Source organism: Arachis ipaensis, chromosome B1 (genome assembly GCF_059453495.1).
Source record: "Arachis ipaensis isolate K30076 ecotype BB chromosome B1, ASM5945349v1, whole genome shotgun sequence".
In the NCBI taxonomy this organism is placed as follows: domain Eukaryota; kingdom Viridiplantae; phylum Streptophyta; class Magnoliopsida; order Fabales; family Fabaceae; genus Arachis; species Arachis ipaensis.
The window spans coordinates 104,957,542-104,985,078 of NC_142436.1; the positions used below are offsets into that span (position 1 = coordinate 104,957,542).

At 37.9% G+C, this 27,537-nt stretch overlaps 2 non-coding genes across 2 annotated transcripts; one reads left to right on the forward strand and one right to left on the reverse strand.

Moving 5' to 3' along the window:
- Positions 1–3,132: 3,132 nt before the first annotated feature.
- Positions 3,133–3,236, forward strand: LOC148577758 (small nucleolar RNA R71). The gene has a single exon (XR_015904613.1). It is a non-coding gene; the product is annotated as a small nucleolar RNA R71 (small nucleolar RNA).
- A 5,153-nt stretch (positions 3,237–8,389) lies between these two features.
- LOC148577759 (small nucleolar RNA R71) lies at positions 8,390–8,497 on the reverse strand. The gene has a single exon (XR_015904550.1). It is a non-coding gene; the product is annotated as a small nucleolar RNA R71 (small nucleolar RNA).
- Between the last annotated feature and the right edge of the window lie 19,040 nt (positions 8,498–27,537).

The following is a 27,537-nucleotide window of genomic DNA, read 5'->3' on the forward strand; positions in this document are numbered from 1 at the left end:
TCTCCAGAATTTGTGGTGACTCATCTGCATTGATTTGGAAGATTAACTCTGGCAGTATCTTTCTCGCCCTTATCCGTTCGAATTCATGTTCATGAAAGGCAGTTTTGAATTTCTTCTCATCGAAAGGAACACTCTCCATGGGTTCCTTCCTCTTTTGCCTCTTTGAGCTTGATGATGCCATGAATTGAGTTGCTGTTTTGAAGTGGAGGTTGGAGGATACAGAGAGATGAGGAATAGGTTGGCTATGATAGAGTGTGATGAAGGGGTTGAGCAAGCCGAAAGTATGAAGTGTGGAAGTGGGAATTTGAATGTGAGGAATGAGCATGCACTAGAGCTCACTTATATAGGGGGATCATGAGTGGATGGAAGGTGTGGATTGCAAGGATTGTTGCTTGATGGACGGTTGGGGTTATGTATGAAGGAAAGACAAGGATCATCACTTAATGAGAGTGATTGGTTCGGTCTTCAAGGGTCTTCTTTCTCCAATGTTGCATGGCAGCGTTTCCCCATGCGTTCCCTCTTGGGACATGTGTGTAGTGCTCTTCATTAAGTGGCGAAATCTCCCCCATTTAATTGTCCAATCAATCCCTTTTCATGCTTCTTTTCCTTTCCTATAAAGATTTAAAATAAGGACATTAATATCATAAAAATCAAACTCTACGGTTAGAATAATAAAGAGAAGAAAAGATTTGATTGTTTATTTATGAATTCCAACTAACTAACTAACTATTGGTGGGTCCTTATATGCATTTTAGTTGCACCATGGGGTGACACCAAACTTAGTTTGAAGCAATGTGATGAAAAGTTTTGTTCAAAGCTCCAAGAGTTCTGCTTTAAACACCAAACTTGTTCTTCACTATAGACTGCATGATAAAGATTTCACCAAGTGTTTGTCAAGTTTGGGTTGAAATTCATAAACATTGATTTATTCATTATTTTAAAAACATATAAAACATGGGTTGCCTCCCATGAAGCGCTTCTTTAGCGTCACTAGCTTGACGTTTTTCCTTCATCAGGGTGGTTGGTAGTGCTTAAAGTCCTCCCCTCTTGCTGTGGACTTGTATCCATTGGTTGGATCAATGATCTCCACATGATCCAGGGAAAGAACTCTGTTGATAGTGAAGACCTTAGGTAACTGAGATGGTCCAGTAGGGAGATTAGGGGGAATATCTGGGAAGTAAGCTGAGACAACTCTATCCCCTGGCGAGAAGTCTTCCGTAGGGATCTTCTTGTTCCTCCATCTCCTTAGTACCTTCTTCTTTGTTTCATTTGAGGTTGCCTTCCCCTTGGTGACCTCTTTTTTCCAAGGAGTTGTGATGCTGTCTTCACCTGCCTCTAGAGGTTTAGGTTCCTCCAACTTTTCCTTGAGATGTGGCAATTGCTGTTTTCCTTGTTTATCTATTAATGGGATCTCAGAATGAACTGGATGTGCTTCAGTGCTTGTCTCCTCCTTCAGTGTCTCTTTATCGTTTGTGCTTAGTTCCTTGTCCTCTTGATCTATTTCTTGTGAGAGTTTGAAGACATTGAAGCTGAGTCGTTCATCATGGATTCTCAATATTAGCTCCCCTTTTCTACATCGATAAGTGCTCTGGCCGTAGCTAGGAATGGTCTTCCCAATATGATTGGGTGAGTGTGACTTTCTTCCATGTCCAGAATGACAAAGTCTGTTGGAAGAAAGTATTTCCCAACCTTTAGCAACACATTTTCCACCACTCCTATTGCTTGCTTTTGAGTTTTGTCAGCCAGTCTGATGATTACATCTGTGGGCATTATCTCATTAATCTGCAGCCTCTTCACCAGGGATAAAGGCAGTAAGTTGATGCTGGCCCCCAAATCACATAGTGCTCTATTGAACATAGTTTCACCTATGGCACAAGGGATGTGAAAACTCCCTGGGTCTCTTCTTTTTGTAGGTAACTCAGGTTGAATAAGAACACTACATTGTTCATCACTATAGTCTGGCCTCCTTTGAGTGAGCTTTTCCTGGGAAGAAGTTCCTTCATATACTTGATGAATGCAGGCATTTGTTGAATTGCCTTGATGAATGGTATGTTTACATGCAGAGATGCAAACAAGTCTAGGAACCTTGAGTATATTCTCTTTCCCACAGCACCATTGAGTAGTTGTGGGAAGGGAGCATAGAGCTTCAGCAACTCTTGTTGTGAGATTTCTGGTTCTTGGTGATCTCTATCCTCCTCCTTTGTTGAGTTATCTTCAGGTTGTTTGCAAAATTTGCCTTGCTTGTCTTCAGTCTCTTGATCACTCGTAGTGACCATTTTGCAATCTTCCCATCTTACTTTCTTTACTTCTCCCTTGGGGTTTTTCTCCGTGTCACTTGGGAAGCTATCGGTAGGTTTGGGAATCTTCTCAGCTAAATATCCCACCTGGAATTCCAGCTTCCTAATGGTCTCTCCCTGGTTCTTAATATTGGCTCGCACTTCCTCTTTGAACACCTTATTTTCTTGAATCTCTTGGCATATTCCTTCAAGTAAGGCTTCAATCTTAGAGAGCTTGTCATCAATTGATGGGTGATTCGGAGCAGATGTGCTATTTTGGTTTTGATAAGCATATGAAGAAGTGTTGTTGTGGGGGTGTTGAGACGTCCTCTGTGTGAATTGCTGGTGAGCTGCATTGTTGTTGGAGTTGTAACGTCTCTGGTCTTGGTTTTGATCTTGCTCACTTCCCCACCCAAAGTTTGTGTGGTTTCTCCATCCAGGGTTGTAGGTCTTAGAGTATGGATCATAGTTTTTCCTTGGTGAATTCCCAATGTAGTTGGCTTGCTCCTGACTCCCCTCTGCTTCTTCATTCACTCCTTCTTGTATTGTTGATGAAGTGGAGATTGCTGCTACTTGGTTCATCTCCATCTTCTTGGTGAGGTCAGCCAGCTGCTGGGTAATGAGCTTGTTTTGGGCCAACAGAGCATCTACATTGTTTAGCTCCATTACTCCTCTTGTGTTCCCTCTTTCAGAAGCATAGAAGTAGTCGTTCTCTGCTACTGTTTTAATAACATCTATGGCTTCCTCAATGGTCTTCTTCTTGTTCAAAGATCCTCCAGATGAATGGTCTACGGCCTTCTTTGACTCATAAGAGAACCCTTCATAGAAAATGTGCAGCTGCACCCATTCGTTGAACATGTCAGGTGGACACCTCCTTGTTAAGTCCTTGAACCTCTCCCATGCTTCATATAGACTCTCACCATCTTGTTGCCTGAAATTTTGGACCTCAGCTCTCAGCCTATTGATTCGTTGAGGAGGGTAAAATCTTGCTAAGAATTTGTTCACCACGTCTTCCCAAGCTGTCAAGCTTTCCCTTGGGAAAGATTTCAGCCATTTGGCTGCCTTGTCCCTGAGTGAGAATGGAAATAAGAGCAGTCTATAGGCGTCAGGATGAACACCATTAGACTTCACTGTGTCACATATTCTCAGGAAGGTGGTTAAATGTTGATTGGGGTCTTCTTGAACACTTCCTCCAAACGAACAGTTGTTCTGAACAAGGGTGATGAGCTGTGGTTTAAGTTCAAAGTTGTTGGCATGGATTGTTGGCTTTTGGATGCTACTTCCACAATTGCCTGGGTTTGGATTGATGTAAGAGCCCAAAACTCTTCTATCCTCCCCAGCATGATTTGCTCTACCTCCTCCCCCATGGTTGTGATCTTCTTCTTCATGATGGTTTTCCATGTTGTCTTCCATGTTTGTTTCAAAGAATTCCTCTTCTTCCTCAGTACCAACCACTTTCTTTCCTCTTGCCTCCCTCCTTAATCTAAGGAAGGTCCTCTCAGGTTCAGAATCGAAGGAAGTTGAAGCCCCGATTCTTCTCCCTACCATACAACCATCAAGTGTAAGCAAGAAAAGATAGGTGCAGAAAGTATTTGTGTCAGAATTACTGTTAGTTGTGGGTGATGCAATATATCAAACAGTTAGTGGGTTAGCAAACAGAATTGAAAATAACAAAGAAAAACAAAAGAGTAGAGGGGGAAGGGAAGAAGTTTAACTAAAACAAAAAGTAAATCACTCAAACAGAAAATAAAATTCACAAAATAAAAATGCTCAATCTAGTGATCTTCCAATTTAATCATTGTTGATGCATAATCAATCCCCGGCAACGGCGCCATAAACTTGATGCACGGAAAACTTGTCTTTCAACAAATCTCCCTTCGGCAAGTGTACCGAATTGTCGTCAAGTAAAACTCACAATAGAGTGAGGTCGAATCCCACAGAGATTAACGGATTAAGCAATCAATGGTTAATTGATTATCCTAGTTAGACGAATCATAATAGAGTGATAAGTAACAAGGAAATGTAAATTGACAGAAAAGTAAAGAAAGCAATAAAGTGCAGAAAAGTAAAATGACAAGAAAAGTAAATGTAAGAACTAAAAATAAAATGAACATTGGGATCAAGAGATATTGCAATCCTCTGGATCATGTTCATTCTCATCTCTTCCTCAATCAATGCACTTATTGATCTCCTTGGCAATCTTAAGTGATTGAATTACAATTTCTTGTAATTCAATCTCTCAAATCTTGATCAATAGCCAATTCCTTGGTCAATTGCTCATGAGAAGAGATGAAGTATGGTCACTGATTATACCACATGCATTTCCCAAATCAAGTGTTGAGAGGATTATAGTCACATATCCATCCAAACCCAATTTGGTCCAGCATGAGAAAGCATTTCTAGCTTGATCTCTTCATTCCTCTTTCAAGGTTCAGAAGAGATCCAAGTATGAATAGCTTCTTTTCCAAGATAACTACCCAATTGGATGAAGACCGAAAGCTTTCAAGTAAAATCAAGAGAAAAAAAAGAAGAAGAAGAATAAGAACTACAATTGATCCATTGAATCACAATAGAGCTCTCTAACCCAATGTAAAGAGTTAGTTGATCATTGCTCTACAAAAATAGAAAAGAAAGAAAGTGCAGAAAAGTAAAGATGAAGATAAAAACTGAAAAATAAAACTTCAAATTCATAAATGAAAATTACAACTAAAAGAAAGAGAAGGAAAAGTGTGTGAGGGGAGGGAGTCCGAATACCCCTCTTCAATCCCCCATTCCAGAATTCAGTTCCCCCCCTTTCCGGGCTTTCTTTGGTCCTGAAATCAAGCAATAGAGTGCATCAAAGTTCTAGTCCAAGTCATGGGCAATGCAACATACAATTTGTCACTAAACTTATGCAAAATCCTCATGAAATAATGTAAAATGCACAATGTATGCTTGAATCAAGGTGTAAGTGAATATCTACCCAAAACTAGCTTATTTCCTAAAGAAATGCATGAAACTACCCTAAAAACAATAAAGAAAAGGTCAGTGAAACTGGCCAAGATGCCCTGGCATCAGGTATTTTGAGTAGGACTCTGGGATTGAATGACTGTGATGAACTTCAAACTCGCGAGTGCTGGACGTAGTGACAGACGCAAAAGGAGGGTGAATCCTATTCCAGTATGATCGAGAACCTCAGATGATTAGCCGTGCTGTGATATAGCATTTGGACCATTTTCACAAGAGGATGGGATGCAGCCATTGACAAGGGTGATGCCTCCAGACGATTAGCCATGCAGTGACAGCGCATCAGACCATTTTCCAGAGAGGATAAAAAGTAGCCATTGACAACGGTGATGTCCTTACATAAAGCCAGCCATGGAAAGGAGTAAGACTGATTGGATGAAGACAGCAGGAAAGCAGAGGTTCAGAGGAACGAAAGCATCTCTATACACTTATCTGAAATTCTCACCAATGATATACATAAGTGTTTCTATCCTTATTTTCTATCTATTTATTATTTATGTTCGAAAACTCCATAACTATTTTATATCCGCCTGACTGAGATTTACAAGGTGACCATAGCTTGCTTCATACCAACAATCTCCGTGGGATCGACCCTTACTCGCGTAAGGTTTATTACTTGGACGACCCAGTGCACTTGCTAGTTAGTTGTATCGAAGTTGTGAATGAAAAACGATTTATTAAGACGTGCGTACAGAGTTTCTGGCACCGTTGCCTGAGATCACAATTTCTTGCACCAAGTTTTTGGCGCCGTTGTCGGGGATTGTTCGAGTTTGGACAACTGACGGTTCATCTTGTTGCTCAGATTAGGTAACTTTCTTTTCGTTTTCTTTTCATAAAAATCTTTCAAAAAAAAAATTTTTCCTTTATTTTCGAAAATAAAATATAAATCTTTTCAAAAATATATTTTTCTTCAGAATTTTTAAGAATGAATTCTAGTGTTTCATGAAGCATGTTGAAGCATGGCTGGCTATAAAGTCATGTCTAAATTCTTTTGGACTAAGGTTTTGTTCTAAAATTGAATGAATTACTCGCATATTCATGCTAAAGCTTGGCTGGCTATTAAGCCATGTCTAACCCTCAGATTGGAGCTTTAGACTAAGAGTGCAAGATTCCTAGAATTCATATTAAAAATTTTGGAATCCTTATTTTTATTTTTCAAATAATTTTTGAAAAATCCAAAAAAAATCATAAAATCACAAAAATCAAAAATATTTTATGTTTCTTATTTGAGTCTTGAGTCAATTTTTAAGTTTGGTGTCAATTACATACTCATCTTGTATTTTTCGAAAATTGCATTCATGCATAGCATTCATCATGATCTTCAAGTTGTTCTTGGTAAACCTTCTTGATTGATCTTCATATTACATTGTTTTTGTGTTGTATGGTGTTTTTCATATGCATTCTTGCATTCATAGTGTCTATACATGAAAAATTTTTAAGTTTGGTGTCTTGCATGTTTTCTTTGCATTAAAAATTTTTCAAAAATAAGTTCTTGATGTTCATCTTGACATTCAAAGTGTTCTTGGTGTTCATCTTGACATTCATAGCATTCTTGCATGCATTCATTGTTTTGATCCAAAATTTTCATGCATTGCATCATTTTCATGTTTTTCTCTCTCATCATTAAAAATTCAAAAATCAAAAAAATATCTTCCCCTTTTTCTCTCTTAAATTTTCGAAAATTAGATTTGACTTTTTCAAAAATTTTTAAAATCTAGTTGTTTCTTATGAGTCAAATCAAATTTTCAATTTAAAAATCTTATCTTTTTCAAAATCTTTTTCAAAAATAAAATCTTTTTCATTTTTCTTAGTTATTTTCGAAAATTTTAAAAATATTTTTCAAAAATATTTTTCTTATCATTATCTCCTAATTTCCGAAAATAACATCATCAATTAATGTTTTGATTCAAAAATTTCAAGTTTGTTACTTGCTTGTTAAGAAAGATTCAAACTTTGAGTTCTAGAATCATATCTTGTGATTTCTTGTGAATCAAGTCATTAATTGTGATTTTAAAAATCAAATCTTTTTCAAAACTAATTTCAATCATATCTTTTCAAAAATATCTTCTTATCTTATCTTTTTCAAAATTTGATTTTAAAATATCTTTTCTAACTTCTTATCTTCTTATCTTTTCAAAAATTTATTTTCAAAATTTGTTTCAACTAACTAACTAACTTTTTGTTTGTTTCTTATCTTTTTCAAAACTACCTAACTAACTCTCTCTCTCTAATTTTCGAAAATATCTTCCCTCTTTTTCAAAATTTCTTTTTAATTAACTAATTAATTTAATTGTTGATTTTAATTTTCGAAAAATTACTAACCTTTTTCAAAAACTATTTTCGAAAATCACTAACTCTTTTTCAAAAATTATTTTCGAAAATTCTCTCTCTCTCTTATCTCCTTCTATTTATTTATTCATCTACTAACACTTCATCTCACCCAAATTCGAACCCCCTTTTCCATCTGTGTTCGAATTTTTTCGTCTTCTTTTCTTCTACTCACACAGGGACCTCTATACTGTGGTAAAAAAGACCCCTATTATTATTATTTTTCTGTCCCTTTTTTTCATATGAGCAGGAGCAAGGACAAGAACATTCTTGTTGAAGCAGATCCAGAACCTGAAAGGACTTTGAAGAGAAAACTAAGAGAAGCTAAATTACAACAATCCAGAGATAACCTTACAGAAATTTTCGAACAGGAAGAGGAGATGGCAGCCGAAAATAATAATAATAATGCAAGGAGGATGCTTGGTGACTTTACTGCACCTAATTCCAATTTACATGGAAGAAGCATCTCCATCCCTACCTTTGGAGCAAACAATTTTGAGCTGAAACCTCAATTAGTTTCTCTGATGCAGCAGAACTGCAAGTTTCATAGACTTCCATCTGATGATCCTTTTCAGTTCTTAACTGAATTCTTGCAGATCTGTGATACTGTTAAGACTAATGGAGTAGATCCTGAAGTCTACAGGCTCATGCTTTTCCCTTTTGCTGTGAGAGACAGAGCTAGAATATGGTTAGACTCTCAACCTAAGGATAGCCTGAACTCTTGGGATAAGCTGGTCAAGGCTTTCTTAGCCAAGTTCTTTCCTCCTCAAAAGCTGAGTAAGCTTAGAGTGGATGTTTAAACCTTCAGACAGAAAGAAGGTGAATCCCTCTATGAAGCTTGGGAGAGATACAAAGAACTGACTAAAAAGTGTCCCTCTGACATGCTTTCAGAATGGACTATCCTGGACATATTCTATGATGGTCTGTCTGAATTAGCTAAAATGTCATTGGACACCTCTGCAGGTGGATCCATTCACCTAAAGAAAACGCCTGCAGAAGCTCAAGAACTCATTGACATGGTTGCTAATAACCAGTTCATGTACACTTCTGAGAGGAATCCTGTGAGTAATGGGACGCCTATGAAGAAGGGAGTTCTTGAAATTGATACTCTGAATGCCATATTGGCTCAAAATAAAATATTGACTCAGCAAGTCAATATGATTTCTCAGAGTCTGAATGGAATGTAAGCTGCATCCAACAGTACTCAAGAGGCATCTTCTGAAGAAGAAGCTTATGATCCTGAGAACCCTGCAATAGCAGAGGTGAATTATATGGGTGAATCATATGGAAACACCTATAATCCCTCATGGAGAAATCACCCAAATCTCTCATGGAAGGATCAACAAAAGCCTCAACAAGGCTTTAATAATGGTGGAAGAAATAGGTTTAACAATAGTAAACCTTTTCCATCATCCACTCAGCAACAAACAGAGAACTCTGAACAAAATACCTCTAATTTAGCAAACTTAGTCTCTGATCTTTCCAAGGCCACTGTGAGTTTCATGAATGAAACAAGGTCCTCCATTAGAAATTTGGAGGCACAAGTGAGCCAGCTGAGTAAAAGGATCACTGAAATCCCTCCTAGTACTCTCCCAAGCAATACAGAAGAAAATCCAAAAGGAGAGTGCAAGGCCATTGACATAGTCAACACGGCCGAACCTGGAGAGGAAGGGGAGGACGTAAATCCCAGTGAGGAAGACCTCCTGGGACGTTCAGTGATCAATAAGGAGTTTCCCTCTGAGGAACCAAAGGAATCTGAGACTCATCTAGAGACCATAAAGATTTCATTGAACCTCCTTATGCCATTCATGAGCTCTGATGAGTATTCTTCTTCTGAAGAGAATGAGGATATTACTGAAGAGCAAGTTACCAAGTACCTTGGTGCAATCATGAAGCTGAATGCCAAATTATTTGGTATTGAGACTTGGGAAGATGAACCTCCCTTGGTCACCAATGAACTAAGTGATCTGGATCAACTGACATTGCCTCAGAAGAAACAGGATCCTGGAAAGTTTGTAATACCTTGTACCATAGGCAACATGATCTTTGAAAAGGCTCTGTGTGACCTTAGGTCAGGGATAAACCTCATGCCCCTCTCTGTAATAGAGAAACTAGGAATCTATGGGGTGCAAGCTGCTAAAATCTCATTAGAGATGGCAGACAATTCAAGAAAACAGGCTTATGGACAAGTAGAGGATGTGTTAGTAAAGGTTGAAGGCCTTTACATCCCTGCTGATTTCATAGTCCTAGATACTGGGAAGGATGAGGATGAATTCATCATCCTTGGAAGACCCTTCCTAGCCACAGCAAGAGCAGTGATTGATGTTGACAGAAGTGAATTAGTCCTTCAATTGAATGGGGACTCCCTTGAGTTTACAACTCAAGGTTATCCTTCTGTAAACATGGAGAGGAAGCATAAAAAGCTTCTCTCAAAACAGAGTCAACCAGAGCCCCCACAGTCAAACTCTAAGTTTGGTGTTAGGAAGTCTCAACAATGCTCTGAACATCTGTCAAGCTATTAACATTAAAGAAGCGCTTGTTGGGAGGCAACCCAATTTTTATTTATCTAAATCTAATTTTATTTGTTTTTCATGTTTTCTTAGGTTCATGATCATGTGGAGTCACGAAAAAAATAGAAAAATTAAAAACAGAATCAAAAACAGCAGAAGAAAAATCACACCCTGGAGGAGGATCTCACTGGCGTTTAAACGCCAGTAAGAAGCATCTGGCTGGCGTTCAACGCCAGAACAGAGCATGGTTCTGGCGCTGAACGCCCAAAATGGGCAGCATCTGGGCGTTTGAACGCCAGAATTGCACCCTGGAGAAGAGCTGGCACTGAATGCCCAGAACAAGCATGGTTCTGGCGTTCAACGCCAGAAATGGGCAACAAATGGGCGTTCAACGCCCAGAACAAGCACCAATCTGGCACTGAATGCCCAGAGTTGTGTGCAAGGGCATTTTGCATGCCTAATTTGGTGCAAGATTGTAAATCCTTGAACACCTCAGGATCTGTGGACCCCACAGGATCACCTCAGGATCTGTGGACCCCACAGGATCCCCACCTACCTTCACTCACTTCTTCTCACCCCTCTTTCACACAATCCCATAAACACTCTTCCCCAAAACTCTTCACCAATCACCTCAATCTCTCTTCTCTATCACCACTTCACCACTCACATCCATCCACTCTTTCCCATAAACCTACCTCATAAACTCCACCTACCTTCAAAATTCAAAATCACTTTTCCACCCAAAACCCACCCTTATGGCCGAACCTTACCCCCTCCCTTCCCTATATATAGCCCTCCATTCTTCCTCATTTTCACACAACACAACCCTCTCTTCCCCTTCTTGGCCGAAACACATCTCTCTCTCCCTCTCCTCCATTTCTTCTTCTTCTTCATCTATTCTTTTTTCTCTTGCTCGAGGGCGAGCAATATTCTAAGTTTGGTGTGGTAAAAGTATAAGCTTTTTGTTTTTCCATTACCATTGATGGCACCCAAGACCGGAGAATCCTCTAGAAAAGGGAAAGGGAAGACAAAAGCTTCCACCTCTGAGTCATGGGAGATGGAAAGATTCATCTCCAAAGCTCATCAAGACCACTTCTATGATGTTGTGGCCAAGAAAAAGGTGATCCCCGAGGTCCCTTTCAAACTCAAGAGAAATGAATATCCGGAGATCCGACATGAAATCCAAAGAAGAGGTTGGGAAGTTCTAACAAACCCCATCCAACAAGTCGGCATCCTAATGGTTCAAGAGTTCTATGCCAATGCATGGATCACAAGGAACCATGATCAAAGTAAGAACCCGAACCCAAAGAATTATCTCACTATGGTTCGAGGGAAATACTTAGATTTTAGTCCAGAAAATGTGAGGTTGGCGTTCAACTTGCCTATGATGCAAGGAGATGCACGCCCCTACACTAGAAGGGTCAACTTTAATCAAAGGTTGGACCAAGTCCTCATGGACATATGTGTGGAAGGAGCTCAATGGAAGATTGACTCCAAAGGCAAGCTGGTTCAATCAAGAAGACTGGACCTCAAGCCTGTGGCTAGAGGATGGTTGGAGTTCATCCAACGCTCCATCATCCCCACTAGCAACCGATCTGAAGTTACTGTGGATCGGGCCATCATGATCCATAGCATCATGATTGGAGAGGAAGTAGAAGTTCATGAAGTCATCTCCCTTGAACTCTACAAAATAGCCGAAAAGCCCTCTCCTGGGGTAAGGCTAGCTTTACCTCATCTTATTTACCATCTATGTTACTCAGCTGGAGCTTCCATAGAAGGAGACATTCCCATTGAGGAAGAAAAGCCCATCACTAAGAAAAGGATGGAGCAAGCAAGAGAGCCCATTCATGGATCTCAAGAGACGCATGAAGCTCATCACCATGAGATCCCGGAAATGCCTCAAATGCATTTTCATCCACAAAACTATTGGGAGCAAATCAACACCTCCCTAGGAGAATTAAGTTCCAACATGGGATAATTAAGGGTGGAACATCAAGAGCACTCCATCATCCTTCATGAAATTAGAGAAGATCAAAAAGCAATGAGGGAGGAGCAACAAAGACAAGGAAGAGACATAGAAGAGCTCAAGGACATCATTGGTTCCTCAAGAAGGAAACACCACCATCACTAAGGTGGACTCATTCCTTGTTCTTACATTCTCTGTTTTTCGTTTTCTATGTTAAGTGCTTATCAATGTTTGTGTCTTATTACATGATCATTAGTAGTTAGTAACTATGTCTTAAAGTTATGAATGTCCTATGAATCCATCACCTCTCTTAAATAAGAACTGTTTTAATTTAAAAGAACAAGAAGTACATGAGTTTCGAATTTATCCTTGAACTTAGTTTAATTATATTGATGTGGTGACAAGGCTTCTTGTTTTCTGAATGAATGCTTGAACAGTGCATATGTCTTTTGAAGTTGATTGTTTAAGAATGTTATATATGCTGGCTCTTGAAAGAATGATGACAAGGAGACATATTATTTGATAATTTGAAAAATCATAAAAGTGATTCTTGAAGCAAGAAAAAGCAGCAAAGAACAAAGCTTGCAGAAAAAAAAATTGGCGAAAAAAAAATAGAAAGAAAAAGAAAAAGCAAGCAGAAAAAGCCAAAAGCTCTTAAAACCAAAAGGCAAGAGCAAAAAGTCAATAGCCCTTAAATCTAAAAGGCAAGGGTAAATAAAAAGGATCCCAAGGCTTTGAGCATCAGTGGATAAGAGGGCCTAAAGGAATAAAATCCTAGCCTAAGCGGCTAAACGAAGCTGTCCCTAACCATGTGCTTGTGGTGTGAAGGTGTCAAGTGAAAACTTGAGACTGAGCGGTTAAAGTCAAGGTCCAAAGCAAAAGAAGAGTGTGCTTAAGAACCCTGGACACCTCTAATTGGGGACTTTAGCAAAGCTGAGTCACAATCTGAAAAGGTTCACCCAATTATGTGTCTGTGGCATTTATGTATCCGGTGGTAATACTGGAAAACAAAGTGCTTAGGGACACGGCCAAGACTCATAAAATAGATGTGTTCAAGAATCATCATACTAAACTAGGAGAATCAATAACACTATCTGAACTCTGAGTTCCTATAGATGCCAATCATTCTGAACCTCAATGGATAAAGTGTGATGCCAAAACTATTCAAGAGGCAAAAAGCTACAAGTCCCGCTCATTTAATTGGAGCTATGTTTCATTGATAGTTTGGAATTTATATTATATTCTCTTCTTTTTATCCTATTTGATTTTCAGTTGCTTGGGGACAAGCAACAATTTAAGTTTGGTGTTGTGATGAGCGGATAATTTATACGCTTTTTGGCATTATTTTTAGTAGAATCTAGTTACTTTTAGGGATGTTTTCATTAGTTTTTATTTTAAATTCACATTTCTGGACTTTACTATGAGTTTGTGTGTTTTTCTGTGATTTCAGGTATTTTCTGGCTGAAATTGAGGGACTTGAACAAAAATCAGATTCAGAGGCAGAAGAAGGACTGCTGATGCTGTTGGATTCTGACCTCCCTGCACTCAAAGTGGATTTTATGGAGCTACAGAATACAAAATGGCGCGCTTCCAATTGCGCTGGAAAGTAGACATCCAGGGCTTTCCAGCAATGTATAATAGTCCATACTTTGACCAAGTTTAGATGACGTAAAAGGGCTTTGAACGCCAGTTCTTTGCTGCTGTCTGGAGTTAAACGCCAGAAACACGTCACAAACCAGAGTTGAACGCCAGAAATACGTTACAACCTGGCGTTCAACTTCAGAAAGAGCCTCTGCACGTGTAACATTCAAGCTCAGCCCAAGCACACACCAAACGGGCCTCGGAAGTGGATTTATACATCAATTACTTACTTCTGTAAACCCTAGTAACTAGTTTAGTATAAATAGGACTTTTTACTATTGTATTAGACATCTTTGGACGCCTGGTTCTGAGATCAGAGGGGCTGGCCATTCGGCCGTGCCTGGACCTTTCACCTATGTATTTTCAACGGTAGAGTTTCTACACTCCATAGATTAAGGTGTGGAGCTCTGCTGTTCCTCAAAGATTAATGCAAAGTACTACTGTTTTTCTATTCAATTCAACTTATTCCGCTTCTAAGATATTCATTCGCACTTCAACCTGAATGTGATGAACGTGACAATCATCATCATTCCCTATGAATGCGTGCCTGATAACCACTTCCGTTCTACCTTAGATTGAATGAGTATCTCGAAATCATGAGCGACGCGTTCGCGTCGCGTGGATAGTATGGCATCCCAATGAAGACAGAGAGTTGCGCTGAAACGACGCTGGAATTGTGTGTTTAGCACAATTTCCAGCGACGCGGTTGCGTGAGGCACACGACCGTGTCACTCATCCTTTTACCCATTCCATGCGATCGCGTCGCTCACGCGATCGCGTCAACCCCGTTCTACCCTAGCCATGCGACCGCGTGCTCCACGCGTTCGCGTGGATTCAAATTCACTAACCCCAGTGACATGAAACCCTACCCGTCGTGCCCCCCCATTCCTCTTCTTCTTCCTTTCTTCTCTCCAACCCACCCCCCAACCACCACCACTCCCAGCCGATTACCTCCGACCGCCACAGCACCCTCAACCACCCAGCCACGACCGCAACACCACGCACAACCCCCTCCTTCTTCCGCCCCTTCACCTCCCTTTTCTTTCCCCCACTCCGCCACTGCCCCTCACCCCTGCGGCCAGCCACCGCCACTGCGACATCACCACCTCGCCTCCCACCAACCCACCCTCCACCCCACAACCCTCGAACCCTCCTTCCTTCCCCTCCATGTACCCAAACCCTAACCCAGCACCACCGAACAACCACCACTGCCGCGCCGCCCTACGTCACCGCCGCATTGCCGCCAACACCATCCCACTCCCACCATCTCTCTTAGTTCCATACTTGTGCCTCTCACCACCAGGTTCCGCCGAACGCCATTTTTCTTTCATTCGTAGTTTGTTGCATTTTTTTCAATTTATGTTTAAAAATTAGGCTAGTTAGAAATTCATGTTTGTAGTGGATTCTAGGTGGTTAGGTAGCTAGGATGTGGTTAGTGGATTTAGGCCTGATAATTGCGCTATTCGTGCTTCTTGTTTTATCAAATTCGCAATTCTGATGTTGATGTGATGTTAATACTGTTCATATGCTGTTTCATGCTACTTTTTACACTGCTTTTTCATGTTCATATTCCGTATATGTAATTGCAGCTTTATTTTAATTTATATGAACTATTCTACTTGCTGTTTATTACCCGGGAACATCCAATTTTAGCCGAAATGCTACCCAATTTTCTGTCAATTGTTTTGATTTTCAATCATGTTTTGGTTTTGGCAGTTTGAATTTGGCATTACATAGCTGTTCTCAAACCACTTCATGAATGCACGGGCCCGTATTCTTATTCCTTTCGATTTCCTGGTTAATAAATTGCACTTTTGATGATTAAATTTTAATTTTTTTTGCTATTTTTATATCTATATGAATCATCAACAACCTGATTTCCTTACTTGAATATGAGTTGACTGTTGCTTAAAATTGTGAAATTCTTGTTACTTAGAAACCGATCATCATGCCACTTACTCTGACCTTCTGATTTTCACTTTCTAACCTCTTTTTCAATTTTAACCACTTTTAACTTTCTAACTTCCCCCTCTGTTTTTTTTTTTACTAACTCTTTCAACTTTTTAACTCATGGCATGATTATTATTTTTCCTAATTAATAGGTATTCTACTTATAACATATTTTGGATTGTAATTTCTCATCTCAGCTTTTTAACTCCGAAACAATCCAAAATGCACAATTATTCAACTCATTTCATAATTCTACTGCTCCTTTGCCATTATGTGCTTATCTTGTTATTTGCCTACTTGTTTTCCTGTTTTTCTTATATCTTAGATTTCTAATTTTTAGGATGTCTAACCCTCAGCGTAAGGGCAAAGGCAAAGCAACAACTGGCAAACGAAAAAGAGGTGAATCCTCTATGTCTATCCTGGAGATTATGCATGATGACTCCTGGCGGGAAAAGCACTTTACCCCGCAGGAGAAGGCTGACCAGCTCCTCCCTGCCAATGATCCAATTAAGTTTGCAAACCGATACTGTGAGCTGAAGTATCCAGTGTTTGCTACCTCTAGAAATCTGTACTTGGAGAGGACTCTGAAAATTCCAGAAGAACTACAGCAGTATACCTCCGATCAGATCAAACAGAGAGGCTGGTTCTTTTTGGAAAAAACCTGACAGAAGTCAATGCTTCCTGGGTAAGAGACTTTTACTGCAATTATTTCAAGACTTCCCTGGATGCAGTGCACCTCAGAGGGAAACAGATACTGGTCACTGAAGAGGCCATTAAGGATATTCTGCGCCTTCAGCCTAAGTCCGATCAGCCTAACGGTTACCAAAAGGCTGAAGAGGATATGAGGTTTATGCGATTTGACTGAGATGCTGTCAAGGAGAGGATAGCCCTTGACCCTACTGTCCCATTGGTCATGGGTAAGAACACCACAATGCCTAAAGGAATCAAGCTTATGTATCTGAATGATGAGGCTCGGCTCTGGCACCAGATCCTGAGCAACTTTGTTATGCCGAGCACTCATGAGACGGAGCTGCCTGCTACTATGATCACCCTTCTCTGGTGTGTGCTGGAGGGTACGGACCTGTATCTGCCACGATTCATCCGACACTATATGGCCAGGGTCCATGTCAGAGGCACCCTTCCTTTCCCTTACCTGGTTACCCAGCTAGGCCGTCGAGCTGACGTGCCTTGGGAGGATGCTGATGCGAAGCCGACTACTGCGGACTGCAAGAAGATCATTCCTCACAGCAGGAAGTTTCTGGCTTTAGGCTACAAGCCTCCATTCCTTACCGCTCCTGATGAGACAGCCACCCCTTCAGCTACCCCTTCTTCATCTACTACTGCACCAGCCCCACCCACTGCACCTCCAGCTACTCCTGAGCCTATTTACCATTTGGTGCATCGACTCTTTGCCCGCTTGGATCGTATGGAGCGTCGCAACAAGCGACGCTATGAGCATATCAAGTTGATGATCCGATCTGGCGGTGACATCCCCTCTGAGCCTGACACCCCTTCTGATACATCTGAGGTGGAGGAGCACGATCACGAGGAGGAGACACCTACCCAGGCTGCCCAGGCAGGACCAGAGCAGGCTGCACCACAGCAAGAGGAGCCACACCACATACAGGCCGCAGATGCAGAGATTCCTATCCAGTCTGAGCCTCTACTGTAGCAGACTGATCCTCCTACCCTTATCCAGTCTGCAGATCCTCAGGCCATCACAGAGACTCCAGCAGCCCATCCTTCCAGTGATGATACTCCTTCACACCCAGCTTGAGTGAGCAACGAGAACGATGCTTTATTTTAAGTGTGGAGAGGTCGCCATCCCTGGCGTATTTCTTTTTGGTGAACCACTACAGACTCTTTCTATCTTATTTTGTTTATTTTTCTGTATTTTTATCTTTATTTTTACTTTTCAGTACTTATACACTGTCCTTTTGCTGTATTTTTACTTTACTTCCGCATTTTGCACTATAGTTTATATTCTACCCATTTAGTTTAGTTTGCAATTCTAAATTTATTAGTTATAGAATATGTGGATTAATTAGTATAGTTTACCCTTTTGGCATATGATAGTTTGGTTTAAATTGAAAATAAAAAGGAAGTAAGCTAGAGACTTTAACATAATAAGAAACAATCCACACACCTTGTATATAGAGCATAACATGTTTGTTAGTTAACAACATTTCATCAAGGAGGAATACTAAAACTTTAAAGCCACCCAAAAAAAATTTTTACATTGAGAATAATGGGAACTCTTAATTCCTACTTGTATGACATGTATAACTGATATATGATTTTGAGCTAGAGAACACACAGCCTGTGAGTTTTGAGCTTAATTGTATGGTTACATTTAAACCATAATTTTTATTCCTGTGTGTTTTGCCCTTCTTTTTTATTCTAGTGTTCTTTACTTTGTTTTAATCTATATGTCCAATTATATAGTATAGATACATACTAAGAGATGATTGAGGCCGTCATTTGAATTTTCCTCACTTATCCCAAATTAGCCTACCTCTTACATCACCCTTGTTAGCCCCCTTGAGCTTTTTAATCCCCTCTTGTTCTATAAACCACATTACTAGCCTTAAGCAGAAAAACAAAATAAAAAAAATCCCAAGTTGAATCCTTGGTTAGCTTAAGATAGAAATTGTGTGTTGTTTAAGTATGGAGAACTTTATGGGGACATGGATGATAGAAACAAAGGTGGAAAGTTAAAAAGAATAAAGGTGTTTCAAAATAAAAATTTGGGAAGCATGCTCATGTGAAATCAAAACAATTGAATTACCATGTGCATTAAAAAAAAATTAAATATATATATTTTATTTTCAGTATTTAATTAAGGGGATACAAAAAAATTTCCCCAATTACAAAAATAAAAAGAATCAATGCACATGGGATAAAATTAAAATTAATGCATGAGCTTGTAATACAAAGTGAGAAAAGTTGGGCAAATAGGTTAAGAAACTTTGAATTACAAAGTATGTATGTTAGGTGAGATCTTAGACTAATCAAGGATTCACTTATTAGCTCACTTAGCCTTATACATATACCCTTACCTTTACCTTGGCCCCATTACAACCTTAAAAAAGACCTCATGATTTTTGTATGTCTGTATTCTGTAATTGTTGATTGGTTAGATGAAGAACAAAGTTATAGAAAGTAAGGATAAAAAGAAGAATAGAGTGATTAACCCAATAAACACTGAGTGACTAGAGAGTAAACACAAAATCCAGTGAGGGTTCAATAGCTCATCACCATATATCTCTGCTTAAATTGTTAATTATCTTGCAAGCTTGAAAAATATTTTTGCCCATCTCAATTGTAAAAGTGCTTTAATATTATCTAGGGTTTGGCTATGTATATATGATTCCTTGAGAATGTGAATTAATTTGACTACATGTAAGTTTTATATACAAGTGAATAACAATTAGAATTGCATGACTCATTTAGGTAGTTGCATTTAGAATAGATTGCATTGCATGAGATTCCACCACTTTAACCTCACCTTACTCTTTATCTTGGACTTAGCATGAGGACATGCTATTGTTTAAGTGTGGGGAGGTTGATAAACCCATATTTTATGATATATATATTGTGCTCAATTTAAGTGATTTATTCAACCCTTCACCCACTTATTCATGTAAATTGCATGGTTTTACTTTCCCTTCCTTATTATGTGATATACGTGAAAAACATGTTTCCTATGCTTTAAAAATAATTGTTTTAATTACCCTTTATTACCATTCGATGCTGTGATTTGTGTGTTGAGTAGTTTCAGATCTTCTAAGGTAGGAATGACTTAAAGGATGGAAAGGAAACATACAAAATTGGAAAGAAAGCACAAAATGGAGTTTTTGAAGAAACTGGCAGCGACGCGAACGCATGGACGACGCGGCCGCATGTCCAGCGCGAAAGGCAGTGACGCGAACGCGTGACTGACGCGGACGCGTGCCTTAAGCAGAACACAGATGACGCGGACGCATGACCGAAGCGAATGCATGATAAGGAAAACTCCAGATGACGCGACCGCGTGACCCACGCGGACGCGTGACAGATACCACGCATCAGAAATTACAGAAATTCCTCCCAGTGATTTCTGAAGCCCTTTTTGGCCCAGATCTAAGTCCAGAAGGCACAGATTAGAGGTTATGAAGTGGGCGAATGCATCCCTTCATAATCATGTCTTTAATTATTCATTTTTCATAGTTTTAGATGTAGTTTTTAGAGAGAGAGGTTCTCTCCTCTCTCTTAGGTTTTTAGGATTAGGATCCCTCTTAAAGGATTTAGAATTTCAAACTCTTCATCAGGTTCAATATTCATTTTTACTTTATATTTCTTTTTTACTTTCAGATATTTTAATGCTATCCTTTAATTACTTATGTTGCCAGATTGGCTTATGAACTCTTTATGTTTACATTGGTTTTCTCTTATTAATGCAATTGAGGTATTTCAGATCTAAGATTCTTATTTAGCTTTTTATGTTATTGGATTTAATTGATTAACTGGAAGCTCTTGAGTTATCAACTATCCGTGATTGGTTGTTATGTCGGCTAAATCGACTGGTATTCCACTAACTCTAGTCTTTTCTTAGGAGTTGGCTAGGACTTGGGAATCTAACTGATTAGCTCACTTGACTTTTCCTTGCCTTCATAAGGGTTAACTAAGTGGGATTAACTTCCATTCTCATAGGAAGTAACTAGGATAGGACTTCCGAATTTTCATACTTTGCAAAAAATTTATTTCATAGTTATTTATTTATTTTATTTGTCATTTAAATTACTTACTTTTTACTTTCAAAACCCCCAATTTACAAAACTCATGACCAATAATAAGAACATACCTCCCCGCAGTTCCTTGAGAAGATGACCCGAGGTTTAAATACTCGGTTATCAATTTTTTAAGGGGTTTGTTACTTGTGACAACCAAAACTTTTGTAAGAGAGGTTGATTGTTTGGTTTAGAAACTATACTTGCAACGAGAATTTATTCTGAACTCTAAACCATCAATCTTCAGTTCTTCATGCAACATTTAAGTGTGGGGGAAGATCCACAAATTTGGGGCATAAATTCACTCCTTCTCAACACTTTGCATTATTTTCTAGTTTTTAATAGTTATATTTTTGTGAATATTTGTTAGTATTTTATTGCATTATACTTTGCTTGGTTTGCTTGTATATATCTTAGCTTGTTTATAGTTTTATTTTAGTAAATATTTGTATTTGCATGTTGCTTAGTATAGGAAATAAGTTTGGTAAAACAACAAAGAATTTCCAAGAATCTCTTTTACGGCGTTCCATTGATTATATTTGAAAACTTGTTTTTGAACTTGCTTGAAGTGATTTTCATATGGAACATAGAAAAGAGTTTAAACAAACACCAAGTGAGATTTTAGCTTTAATTGTGTGGTTGCACATTTTCAACCACAAAACTTTGTTCCTGTGTGATAAACTCCTTTCATGATTGTGATCTTAGATTTGCTTGAATCTTTATATCCTATATTTGATGTTTTGAATGTATTTAGTATGATGGAGGCCATTTTGAAATTGAACTCACTAACCCATATGGCCAACCCTTACATTTACCATTGTAACCCAATTTTGAGCCTTTTAACTTCCCGTTGTTCTAATTTTAGGCACATCTTTTGCCCTAAGCGAAAAACCATTATGTCCATAAATTGTATCTTTGATTAGCTTGGATTTGAAGAGTGTGTGCTAATTAAGTGTGGGGGAATTTGTGGGAAAACATTGGTAGTTAGTTTGCTTTGGGTTTTCATTGAGAAATTTTGGAAAAATGGGTAAACACTCATGCATCTATTACTTAAAACATATGCATCTCTTTTTGATGATAAAAGAAAAGATTTTGATGTACATACTTTGTTTATAAAAAAATAGAAGAAAAAGAAAAGAAAAGAAAAAGAAATGATAATAAGAATGTAAATAAAGGATGCATATGTATGTGAATTAAAAAGAAGAATGCATGAGTGAATGTGAGAAAAGAAATGAATGGGAAGTTAGGTTGTTTTCTTTTGTTTACATAAGTTAATATAGGATTAGGTGGGATACTTGAGCTAATCAAAGATCCAATCTTCTAGTCCATTGAACCATATTAATCCTACCCTTACCCCAAACCCATTACAACCCTCCAAAGACCTCATGATATTTGCATTCATTCATTCATCAAGTATTAGTTGATTGTTAGATGACTTGCAAATCTTTGAGAAGCATGATTAGTGGAGTATTGAGTGATTAAGCCCTAAACACTGAGCGACTAGAGTGTATACACATCCGGTGAGGGGTTCGATCGCTCAATTCTATGTTTCCATTCCTTATTTTGTGTTTTCTTGCAAGTTGTTGAAATTAATTTTGAAAACTTCAAATCAAATCTTTGTATATTGGTCATATGGCTATATTTGCTTACCTTAGCCCTAAGGTTTTACTTTGGATTGATTGGAATTCTCTTGTTTGTTTTTGCCAAACTCAATAGGAAATTATAGTATAGATATAGATAAATAGCATTTAGCATAGTTTCATACATGTAGTTTGTTGCATTGAATAAATTGCTTGCCCTTTCACCCTTCTCCTTTGATTGTGATTAGCATGAGGACATGCTATTGTTTAAGTGTGGGGGAATTGATGAATCCATATTTGACGATATATTTTGGTTTGATTTGAGTGAATTTCATCACTTAAACCCACATTTATTCATCCAAATAGCATACTTTTGTGTTCTATCCCTTAATTGAGCCTAATTGTGAAAACATGCTCTTTTGTGCTTAATTTAATCAATTTTATTCCATTTACATTCCATTCGATACCTTGATGTTGTTGTGACTGATTTCAGATGTAGAAGGTAGGAATGGCTTGGTAAAGATGGCAGAAGAGCATGCAAGATGGAGAAAACATGAAGAAAACAAAGGAGAAGCACACATTGGAGTGTGCGTGCGCACAAACCACTGTGCATACGCACAAAAACCACAAAGCCATGTGTGCGTACGCACAACATCCTGTGCGTGCGCACAAGAAGAAAATCAGCATTTGTGCGTACGCACACTGTAATGACCCAATTTTTGGTACGTCATGATCATACTAGAAACTGAGCCCTACTAACTTGTGTTCCTAATTATTATCTATTATTTATTATATGAGCCTGATTCGTTGTTAAAAGCATAGTTATTTTGCGGGGTACTTTTTTTTTAAATGTTTGGATTAATAAACAGAATCATTCATAATCAATTCACAAATAATAGCAGATAAAATAGTTATAAACAATCACACATAAATACATCTCAAGCAGTTAACAAAATTCAGTGATCCAGCCTTTTTTAGAGTATAGACTTTTAGTTAGAACACCCCTAGATATAGCTAAATAATATCTATATACATATATATACAGACAACATCCTAGGCCCTGACCTGTTCAAGAAGTCCCTAAGCTGGCGCCCAGGCTAGCCTAGACTCTATACTCATCTAGTCCCTCTAAACTACTAAAGCGAGGGAAATTATATTCTAAGTCTTCAAAACTCAAGTCAGGTGGAATGTCATCAACAAACTACGGAAGCATACCCATACTTCCATCTGAAGGGGGAAGGGAGAGAGAAGGGGTAAAAACTGGAGAGTTCTTAGTAGGGCCAGGGTTATTAGTTAAATTCATTAACTTTGTGTTGCTCGGCAGAATACGAAGATATAGTTAATAGAAGGTACAGATAAACTGAGGAAAATAGAGAAAATAGAAAACAGAACACAAACCGAAGAATACAAGAAAATAAAACACAAACACAAAGAATAAAATACAAATAGGGAAAGCATACATTCATACAACAATCATAACAACGGAAATTCACAACCAAGTATGATGCATGTCTGTCCTATGCAGGCCATGATCTCACGTGTCGGTTTACACCCTACAGCCCGACATTACCTAGGAACTAGTCCTTGATATGGCTTATTCTCTGTAGGTGAACTTCGGCCTACAGAAATAGCACTCCAGTAAGTGAACTTCGGCTTATAAGAATAGTCTAAATACAACACAACAACTTTCTGTAGGTGAACTTCAGCGTACAGAAATGGCACCCATGTAAGTGAACTTCGGCTTACAGAAATGGTGCAAATATAAATGAACTTCGGCTTCCAGGAATCACAACTCTCTATAGGTGAACTTCAGCCTATAGGAGCAACACCCTGAGATACACAATTGATATTCACTATAGGTGAACTTCGGCCTGCAGGAATAACAACTCACTGTAGGTGAACCTGGGCCTACAGGACCTCTAGGGCCAACAGAAAAGCAGTAGATGAATATACAATAGAATATCATGCCACAAGGCTTAACTCTTTATTTTTATACTCTTTTCCTCTATTCTCTTGGTTATATTACTCTTTTCTCTTTGTCTCTTTACTCTACTCTGATTACTCTTTTCTCTTTGTCTCTTTACTTTGCTCTGGTTTCTCTGTTTAACGTATGTATTTAAAGCTTATATAAATTTCGGTATGAATAGTTAGCTTGTCCCAAGTATAGGTTCATTAAGTCTATACTGAAATATTTTAACTATTCATATAATACCTGACCCTAGGCGCAACGCAAGAACTAACTATGTTGCTCCTAGTTCGATCACTAATCTCTGTTAGTTTCCGTCATTAAAATTTGACAGACTTTTTCTTCGATTTTTATCTTTTCTTCAACCTTTTATCTTTCCTTTGTCTTTGCCTCACTAATATGTTATTACCACTCTCTAAGTATTTTTATGAAGGTAATTATGAGATTCTGAGTTTAAAGTTGTCTTTCTAAAGCTTTTACGAAAAACTGTCCTTTCCGTATTATTTTATTATTTTTACTAAAATATTATTTTTAATTAAATATTATTTAATATTTTATTATTATTTATTATTTTATTATTAAATTTTCAAAAATTACCCCTTTTTAACTTTTAAGCTCTAAAATTCATTTTTTACCACCCATAACTTTTAATATTTCAACTTTAACCACCCTGCCTTTTGGAAATTACAAAATAACCCCTCAAACACCAAAATAATTACAACCTTGCCCTTTTTAAGATCAAAAGCCTGTTCTTCGTTGTTCTTCACCACACTCAAAGTGTTCTTCGTGTTCTTCATAAATTTTTCAGATTCTTTATCTGTTTTTGCCCGTTTTTCAATCTTTTCAGCAACCGATTTTTACCATAATTCAAAATAAAATTGCAGCCACCAAAGCCCCATCTTTTCTACTTAATTTTAACACAAATTGAACCCCAATTTAAGGGTTAGGGTTTTGTTTTTCCAGCAGCCATGAAGAACACAAATTCAAAGTTGAATATCATCAAATTTTATCAAAATTTTACCAAAATTTCAACAAAAATTACTCATATAAACAATCAATTTCAAGCATAACCAAACCATATCATAATCACACAAAAAAATTAATCAAGATTAATTTTACCAAATCCTACCTTGATTTGCTGCCTCAAATCCGATTATGCTTTTAGGTGTTCTTTTTGCAATTTTTCCTCCTAAAGCACATCAAGAACAACTTTGAATTCATAAAACCTCAATTGACCAATCCTTAATCAACATATTAGGAAGGGATTCCTCACCTTAAACGTGCTGGGAATTAAAGATTCTTGGCTCACAAGTCAAGCTAAGCAAGAGATCTAAGGAAGAACATCAAGAAAACACATGTTTTAAGCATGCTTCCTTGAAAACCAAATTCAAAGGGCAAAGAGATAGCCATCTAACCATATTTCTAGCCTTGATAAGTTACATGGTTATGTAGAAGAAGAAGAGAGGATCATGTTGGTGTAATCAGAGTTTTGATTTGAGTTTTAGTTCAGAAAAAATCAAGCTTTGAAGATTTAAGTGTCATGAAAGTTTCTCTCTTTTCTCTCTTGTAATTTTCAGCCAAAATGAAAAAATGAGACAGCCTTGGAGGTCTTGGGGGTGTAAGGTGATGAAGAGAAATTGGATGGTAAAGAATTTCACAATAAATTCTCGTTGCAAGTATAGTTTCTAAACCAACAAACAATCCTCTCATACAAAAATTTGGTTGTCACAAGTAATAAACCCCAATAAAAATAACCGAAGTATTCAAACCTCGGGTCGTCTCTCAAAGGAATTGCAGGAAAGTGTTCTTGTTATTGGTTATGGACAAGTATTTGGGGTTTTGAATAAGAGACTTGAAGAATAAATTTCAAGAAAGTGAAGAAAATTCAAATGATAAAAAGGTCTTGGCAAGGGTTGATGGTTAAGGATCTATATCCTTGTCACTAACCACAATATGATAATTGCAAGGATCAATCTCATTAAGTCATCCTCTAACGAATAAAGGAAAGTCAAATGAGCTACACCAATCTTAATCCATAAGTCTTAACCTTCTTTCTAATTCATCTAGGGAAAGCTAGAGTCAATGGACACCAATTATCAAGACTTAGACATTAGCAACTCAAGTTTACCTAAGTTACCATCCCAAGCCAAGAACACTAAAATCTACTCTAACATCCTTCCAACCATTTTATCAAACACTTGGAAGGCATAGAAGGAAAGCAAAATAAGATTGCAAGAAAAATTAAATCTAAACTACTAATTGTAAGAAAATTAACAACAATAATTCAAATCAACAATAAAGAAACATGAAACATAAATCGCATTGAAAGTAAAATAGAGGAAACAAGAGTGCATCAATAACAAAGTAAACAATTACAAGAATAAAATGCTAAACTAGAGAAAGCAAAGGTATAAGAACAAGGAATTGAAGAAGAAGAGTAAATCAAAGCATGAATTAAACCTAGATCTAAGAAATCCTAATCTAGATTTAACCTAATTCCAGAAAGAAGAGAAAGCTTCTCTCTCTAGAAACTATCCTAAAGCATGATGAAACTCTACTATGTTCTCCCCCCCCCTTTGACTCTTCTCAATTCTGCATGTAATAGGCTTCAGAAATGAGCTGGATCTGGGCCTGGGAAGCACAGAAATCACCCCCAGCATTTTCACTTTAATGAAGTCACGTGCGAGCATCGACACGTACGCGTGGGTCACACGTACACGTCGCTTGGAATTTTTGCTTTCCACGCTGACGTGGCAGAAAAATGCCGATTAAGAATTTATAGTGAGAATAGTGTTGTAAGTATAGTTCTTAACTGACAAAAAAATCCACTTATCAATTTAGAAAGAATCGTCACAATTTGAGAATAAAATACTGGGAGTAAAAATCCCAGGTCGTCTCCCAACGAGTTGACAGAAGAGTGCTTTTTTATTGATCAAGAATTTTCCGAGAAATTTTAAGAGTTGGAGAACAGAAAAATAAATGATTGTAAATTAAAGCAATAAAAATTAACGAGAGAATTTATATAATCAAAATAAAAGCCTTGACCGGGAGAAGATTAATTGGAAGTTCTATCCTTGTTGAATTTTCACAAGTGTAATAGTAAGAGGTTGTTGTTCTACTTAGTTATCCTTTACCAAATAAAGGAAAGTCAAGTAACTAACTAACCAAATCTGAATCCCAAGTCCTAATTCTCTCCTAAGGAAAGATTAAAGTCAGAGACTAGAGAGCCAGCTAACAACTTCCAATTCCCAATTAATACTTGAGTATTTCAACTCAAGGGTCTCCTTTTAACCAACTTCCAAGTCAAGTTGGGAGTCTACTCGATTGACATGAATACCATTCTCATAGACATATAAAGGGAATAAAAAGAAGACATGAAAATTCAAATAAAGTAATAACAGAAATTTAATTAAAGATAAAAGTAATTCTTTGCATTAATAAATTCCAAAACCATAAACATCCATATCTGAACAGGGTTAATAGGTAATTAAAAGAGTAAAGGAATAAGGAAACAAACTAGAATAGTGGAAACTTCAACGGAGGTA